This window comes from Camelina sativa, chromosome 7 (genome assembly GCF_000633955.1).
Source record: "Camelina sativa cultivar DH55 chromosome 7, Cs, whole genome shotgun sequence".
Lineage (NCBI taxonomy): Eukaryota > Viridiplantae > Streptophyta > Magnoliopsida > Brassicales > Brassicaceae > Camelina > Camelina sativa.
In genome coordinates this window covers 7,250,293-7,258,136 of record NC_025691.1, presented here as the reverse complement: position 1 = coordinate 7,258,136, position 7,844 = coordinate 7,250,293, and the positions used below count along the sequence as shown (strand labels likewise).

General features: G+C 38.3%; 1 pseudogene; it reads right to left on the bottom strand.

The window, feature by feature from the left end:
* On the bottom strand, positions 4,931–6,365 carry LOC104700631 (annotated as a pseudogene).

Sequence of the window (7,844 nt, the reverse complement as noted above, 5' to 3'; positions counted from 1 at the left end):
CGGTGTCAACCGCTTCTTACAAAAAAATTCTCAAATACATGTTTGATCCAACTAACTCATACTCTATAGCTATACCAATCACAGCGTGATCCACCTGAACAAGCAGCTTAATTCCATCTCCTGAAACAAGCTTCACTTAAACTTGTATCTCAAACATCACCTCATCTAGTTATTGAGTCGCACAACCAACCATCCCTATGGACCAACTAACAAGAGAGATGGGCTGGAATACTTTATTTTGCCCAGCCACGAAAACACTTCTTCGATGAACCTAAGGATTCACCGTCTTAGCTTTAACCTTGCATTCTTGAACTTTAACTTGGTTATCAACCACCATAAGCTAATTCCATAAGCCATAAAAGCTCTTACAAGGTTTCAGCTCAAACCGAGCTTGTTGGCTCAACCAACAACACAACTTGACACAATTCAATCCATACGAAACCTCCATATAAACTTTGGAATAATTCACAAACTAATCGTTCAACTCGCAGTTCCATCGTTGGATATGAAGCTTGTACTACCACGATCAACATGAAAACGAGGATCATTGTAGTGACCCATACTAAGGGTAAACACCCAAAAATAAAATTCATTGGGCAAAAGGAGTTGAGAAGACAAATGAGGCCAAATAAAGAAGAACTGTCGAGACAGAAGTGAGAAAAAATCGAGAAAACAACATCGATGGTCGAGAGTCTAACGTTGGTACCGTCCATCCAACATGCCCGCTAATGCTAGTGGTACCGACCAACAAATGTGCCAGCCAACGTCGACCCATTCGATGATCCAACCATTCACCACACCGTTTACCATTGACCCTTCGGTTAGACACGTGACCTGGAATTTTTGGTGACCAAGAACTAGCGCGTGAAGTCGAAATTCATCCCCCTTTTCTCGCCAATGAACCAAGAGATTCATCCCCCTTTGTTGAAAAAGAGAGATGCACCTTGACATGTGTCCCAGACAAGTGTGAATGGAATAAAAACAAGATGACAAGTGTTAGCGCAAAAGACTTGATTCCCCACTTGTTTCCACCATGCAATTCACTCAACAAGTGTCCAGCCACTTGTTCTCGACCAAAGACATAATCTCGCCTATAAATAGCAACCCTTAGTGCCATTTTGTGAGTTTTCCATCCTTAGTCGAAAAGAGAGAGAGAGAGAGTTTTTGAATTATATTTTTTCCCTTTCGTGAGAAATTTTAGTGCTAGCCAAGTCGCAGTTCGCATCATTAGTCGTGTGCTTCTGTAGGACATGTTCGCGTCATGTCTTTGCCATTAATTAGCGCTAGAAGTCCGAGTAGGTTCGTTTATCTTTCCGACCAAGCCCAGGTAAGTCTTGAAGCATGTGATATGGTACATGATAGGAATGGGTTTTTGTTGATAAATGCTAAGGATTTGCGTGATAGATCTAGGCATTATCATTGGGTTATTATTGTTCTGTTTCTTAGCAATCTAGGTTAAGCTCTAGGTAGTTAAGTTTTGTTTCATTCCTTTTGTTTCTTTCATTGTTTGTGATTATTGCTTGTTTTCGTGTTTGTGTGCTTTTGTGTTTAGTGCTTAGTTTCTAGATTGCATTATAGTTACTTAAGTTTGCATGTTGCATTTTCATGTTGGTTTATTGGTTGCATGTTGCTTGTGTGCATTACATGTTATTCTTGTTTGCACATTGCTTGTGTGCATTGCATTTTGTTGTGTGTTTGCGTGTTGTGATTGTGTATTTAGGTGAAGACTTCCCCAAGACCGTAATCTGAGTGGCTTACAAAGACTCGAAATGACGGGATTGCAGCCTATGGTCGAGTACTACGCGGTGGTGTAGTCGAGTGTGCCTGTGGAGAGAGACTCGCATGTGATGTTCTATGCTCATGTGCTTTTGTGGTTGCGAGTATAGGTGTTCACGGGTGTGGGGAAGTAGTGGTGTGAAGGGCCGTAGGAGTGTTATGAAGAGTCATTAGCTCCCGCTTGAGTGTACTTGGTGAAAGTATACTTGTGTTGCATGTTGTTTGTTTTGCTTGCATGTTGTTTTTTTCTTTCTTGCATGGTGTGTGTTGCTTGTTGGGGTTGGATTTTGGAGTTTTGGTTTCTTATTACGTTTCCGAACTTACTGAGTGATTAGCACTCAAGACTTCATAAATTGTTTTGCAGGCAACCTTAGACAGAAAAGCCTTAGAGGGAGCACATGACGTTAGGCAAGCCGGTGTAGTGTTGCATTGCCTTTGTAAGATATTTTTGTAAAATAAGCTATCGTGTTTTGGCTCTAGGCTTGATACGATAAACATTATGTATGTTTTGGAGACCTGTATTGTGAATAAAATAAAGTATGAAAGTTGTTTCCATTAAATCTTTTGTGGTTTTGAATGGTATTCGTCTTGTCCGGGCCAACACAGTGTTGCAGGCGATGAGGGTTGCAAAGCCTAAGCTGTCTCAAAGCGGGGAAAGTGTGCTAAGGAGGACTGGTTGGGAAGCGGAGACTTCTATCCCTTGACTGGACTACCTCGGCACAGTTTCTATCGTAGCGTCTCGTAGCTGTCCATTGGCTTCTCCGGCTATAGGATGGTTTGGGGGCATTACAACGGTGGTATCAAATATGGATCTCCCCCTTTATCTTTCTCTTATGCCCAAAGCACAAGATCTCTTCCTCTAGCATCTTTAACGAATATCGAGAGAAGCTCCTCCTCAAGCCCACTGCTTGATCTCCTCTTCTCCCTTACGCCAAGACCCCCTTCCCTTTTCCCGTTTATCCCCTTTCTCCTCCCTTCAAAGAGAGAACCCACTGCTCTTTTCTGTTCTTCTATGACATGAGACAACTGGGACAGGAACCCATAAACCGAAGAGGGTGTTCTCTTTTTATTGGGAAAGTTTAGATTTTTCTAAAACCGCTAAATCACATAAAACCAGAGATCGAATCAAATCAACGCTCTTGTTGTCGCTCACACACACTGTTTCCAGATTACGGGCATTACAAATTATATCATATGTAATCAGCTTTTAAAAATAGTTTACAATATTATTTATATATAAACTTATAAGAATTTTAAAATATCACAGGACGGGATCACTTGATGATCAAGAGATTCAAAGCATACCTCTAGGAAGGTGAAACAATAAAGGTGAATATCGAACACGATGGCGGTTAGTTCTCTCGAGTGGGATGGATTCAAGGGGAGATGATGGATAGGGGTTGATTGACTTGCTCAATCATTGACAACCAAGAATGTTTGAATCACTCAAACAAACTTTAATCAGCTGGTTTCTAAAGCATTAAATGAATATACACTTAAAAATTAAAGAACAAGACAATACAAAAACTCATAACTTTGTAAAAAAAACAATACTTTCTATTAACTTTCAATATTCAAGGGTCCCTTACAATAAAATGACATATCATCTTACATAGACTTGTGTATAATATTCTACAAGTCTAAAAAAAAAGAAAAAGATCTGCGAAATTAATCAATAACTAGTGGTTGGCTTTTAAATGTGAAATCTGATTCTTGAATCCTTAGAGCTTGGGTGCGAATCCATGACTCTTTGGAGTAGGCCAGCACTTTTGACCCGATCCGAAGCCGCCGAACCGATCCAACTCGAATTTTTTGGGTTTCGATTCAATCAAAATTAGAGTTTGGTTTAATTCGGAAAGATTGAAAATTTGGTTCGGTATCCGACCCGAACCGACTATATTACCCATTTTTTAGTAAAAACAAAAAATATACCGAAGTATACCGTAATTAAACCGGTTTTAATTGGATTTTAACCAATTTCAATCGTTTTTATTTAAACCTGATAAACCCAAGACCAATTCCCACTCAAACAGACCCGAAACACGACCCGAGCCGAACCGATTTTTTGTTCGGTTATGCTTGGTGGAGTTTTTGAAAACCTAAATACCTGATAACTGAGAAAATCGACATGCACGAACTGTATACCCGAACTCGCAGGCATACTTTGGAGTGTGTAGAATATAGAATGCGTCAAGATGTGCATTTCCTTAAAACATAAGTACATTTGCTAATATAATATTTTCTGTATTTGTAAGATTTACATAATAAATTCTTAGCATTGTAATAAATACCACAACTTAAAAGAAATACCATTGTAATAAAACATAATAAGTACAACATCTTCAATCTCCCTGACTGTGTTTGAAATCTCAAGCACTTCATGTTGCATCATGTATTAGATTCAAAAGATCAAACATCTTTATTATATAGTATACTCTTTCAATATGGATAACAATATAATTAACGAGTTATCAATAATTTTGTGTTAAATTAGAGCAATACTTGGGGGTGAACCTCTTTATTCACCCCCTTATAACATAAAGAAATAAAATTTGTATATATTAATATAAAATTAGAAACTTAAACCGCTTTTTTATAAACCCAAACCAATATATAATTTCCTTCTAATTGTAAATAATTGTAAAATCTAAACCCTAACGATCTCATTTGTAAACCCAAACCGATATATAATTTTGTTCTAATTGTAAAATATAAACCCTAACAATCTCATTTGTAAATCCAAACCGACATATAATTTTGTTCTAATTGTAAAATCTAAACCCTAATATTCATGTTGATATTCAAGTTAACTAATATTCACTCTTTCGCTTATTTTGTCTTCGTAAAAATCAAAACAACCTTGCACTGTGCAATTAACAAATGTTGATTGGATAATAAAAATGTTAATACTCCTTCAAAAGCTCTAGCAATCAAGGTCTGAATGGTGAATTTTTTTCATTTATTAGTTAAAGACGCAAAATACAAATAAATACATATGACACAAGTTAAATAACATCATTGGGGGAGAAGAGAAAAACAACAACACAAGCATGGTGAAGACATGGCAAAACAATGAAATCTCCACTCAAATTCAATAGCACTTAGTGCACATAATGAAAAGTGATAAAATATACAATTAAGATGACTTTTACCAAATCAATTCAAGGAGAGGCACCGGCGCGGCTAGACAAGAACACCATGCAACCGTCCTTGGGTGACATCGTTGGGCAATGCACAATATCATCACAGCCATCTGACCGGACCCTCTTGAATTCAAACACTGACGTGAACATGGCAATGAAAAGCACGAGGTGGGTCAGCCCGTAACGTTGGCCCACGCACTGGTGTGAACCTGAACCAAAAATTAGGAAATTGCTTTTGAACACTTGATCCTCTTGTCTTGTCTCGCTAAACCGGTCAGGGTCGAACCGGTCTGGTTCAGAAAAACCTTGAAACGAGGCGTCGAAAACCGAAGGAAAAACAATTGTACCTTTAGGGATTGTGTACGATTTCGTGAGAGGGAAGTCACTAAGAGCAACGTGTGGAACCATACTTGCTGGTGGTCGGTATCTAAGGACCTCACAGGCCACAGACCGCGTATATTTCATCTCTGCGAGATGATCGTCTGTGATCAAGGCGTCGGACTCAGGCGACCAAAGCCTTGCGACTTCCTCCCTGACTCTTTTTAAAACTTCTGGCTCCGACTCAAGAAGCACCACTGCCCAGAGAAGTGATGATGTGGAGGTGTCCTGTGCGGAAAACAAAAATTCAACGAGCATACAACTGATCTCTTCATCTTTAGAGTGAGGCGGTGTTGGATTCTCAATGAATGAACGCGTCCAGAAATCTATTAGACATGTTGGATTCTCTCCTGCGGCCATCTTTAATTTTGATTTTCCCACGCAAATAGCAAGCGTTTTCGTTAGCCTCGATATCGCCCGACGAGCCTCGCCGAACGTGAAGCCAGGGAGGTCGATCGGGAGCGCCATTGTTCCTTGATTGAAGAGATTGTAATCAGTATGAATCATATTCTTTACCTCCTCATCGAGGTATGGTCCGACGAAAATTGTCTGTGAAGTCTCTAAATTAAGTTCACGGATGAGTTGTCGCATAAATGACGGAGGATAACTTTTTGCTCGAGGGAAGAGTAGACTGAGAGTGGCTTACGGGTGAAGTTAGGAGCGACCAGACGACGAACGGATTTATGATCCGAACATAAAGATAAGGCTGTGATCACCGAAGAGTTTCTTGCCGAATGGATGTCCAACAAGTTGGAACGCGTCCGGACGAATGTTGGCGAAGATTTGATTAGAAAGCTCTGCGTCTTTAGTGTATATGATGAACTTTCCAATGAGGTAGTTGGCGGAGAGGCCAACAGAAGTGTTTGCCATTTCGGAGTGCTTGTTCCAGATGGAAGTCGGGTCACGGAGGAGTGCAGTGACGTTTCCAATGATGGGAGTGACGAAGAGAGGGCCAGGGAGGTTACGTTTCTTGACAAGGTAAGAGAGTTGCTCGAGTAGAAGGTATAGAAGCAATACTGAGACTATGTACGGTGCAAGAGAAGCAAATAGGGGAACTGAGGAAATCATTATTCTTTGGTTTGTAATAAAAAAGTATCTTATTGGTTTGGATTTGAGTTTTGTTCTTTTGTGTATATATGGTAAACAAGAAGAAGAGGATTTTGCTTTTTGTCGTTCTTTGTTTGGTAGGTTCTCCGAATATTTATAAGAGATTTTGGGTGGTAGCTGTTCGCAAATTTATTAAGATAAGAAGAAATCAAAAGGTCTTTTCTGTTTCTCCTCTGTTTTTTTACTTCTTCATGTCATTGTCTAGAGAGAGAGAGAGAGAGAGAGAGAGAGAGAAAGAGATTTAACTGATCGTGATTTGTGAGTTTTCTTGACAATATTTTGATGTTGTCGTTACGGCTTTACCAATGACTTTGGTTTGAACTACGTACCAAATGACCTTTTCGTTTGACAGTTTCTTTTACCTTAAAAGGCATAGTTTGGCTGCCAATATATAATACCTATTAGTATTAATCTGATTTCTTCCTAAACTCATAAATAATTGTGTTTCGTTGTAAGTTTTATTTTTTGGAAAGTTCAGGCGAACTCACATATTTGGAAAATTTTCATTTTGAACTGATTGATGGGACGTCCGACACAAAGAAAATGATCCATATATAATATACCTATCAATTTGATTTGCTCTAAATCATCAAAAGTCTAAATTCACTAATTTTATATGATGGTTAAGGCTTGCTTGGTACTTGGTATGTTAGATGTATAAATAGCGGAATAACAAAATTACTCATGCAAGTAATTGTTAGCAGGAAAACTGAATTGGATAAAATTTTTGTAAAATAATTATAAAACCTTGAATAGTTTTAGTTTGATGTTAATAATTTACAAGAATGTAGATTAGCTTAATAATCTCTTAAACTTTTAAAAGAAATAGAGGAAAATATACGAGCCTAGACCCGATTCCATTTTCAGGTTAAATAGAAAAAACGAATTATAGCCCATACGACTCTTCTTTTTTGGGCAAACGGATATTTCATTTAAGATACTAGGGTTCAATACACAAAGACATTAGAGCGTCTTTTGCCAGTATGTCTGCTTGGCGATTTCAATCTCTCGAAATGAAAGAAAAGAAGTGGCTCTTAAGAGCCTATTTGCTGGCATTTGTCAGTTGTCACTTGGGTAGTGTTTCATATCTCAAGCTTTACTCTTTTGACTATAAGGCGATATGTGTTGGCTAATTTATGGAAACTAGGAGAACATCTAGACCAAACAAGATATGTACCACAAGAACTTTGGTACACCTTACCACATAAGAACCTGCAGAATCACTACTTACCATATAAACCAAAAGAGATCAACTTGCAAGTAAGGCACCCTTGAATATTGAAAGTTAATAGAAAGTATTGTTTCTTTACAAAGTTTTGAGTTTTTGTATTGTCTTGTTTTTTCGTTTTTTTTTTGTATTCACTTAATGCTTTAGAACCAGCTGGTTAAGTTTGTTTGAGTGGTTCAAACATTCTTGTTCGTTACTCATTGAGCGAGTCA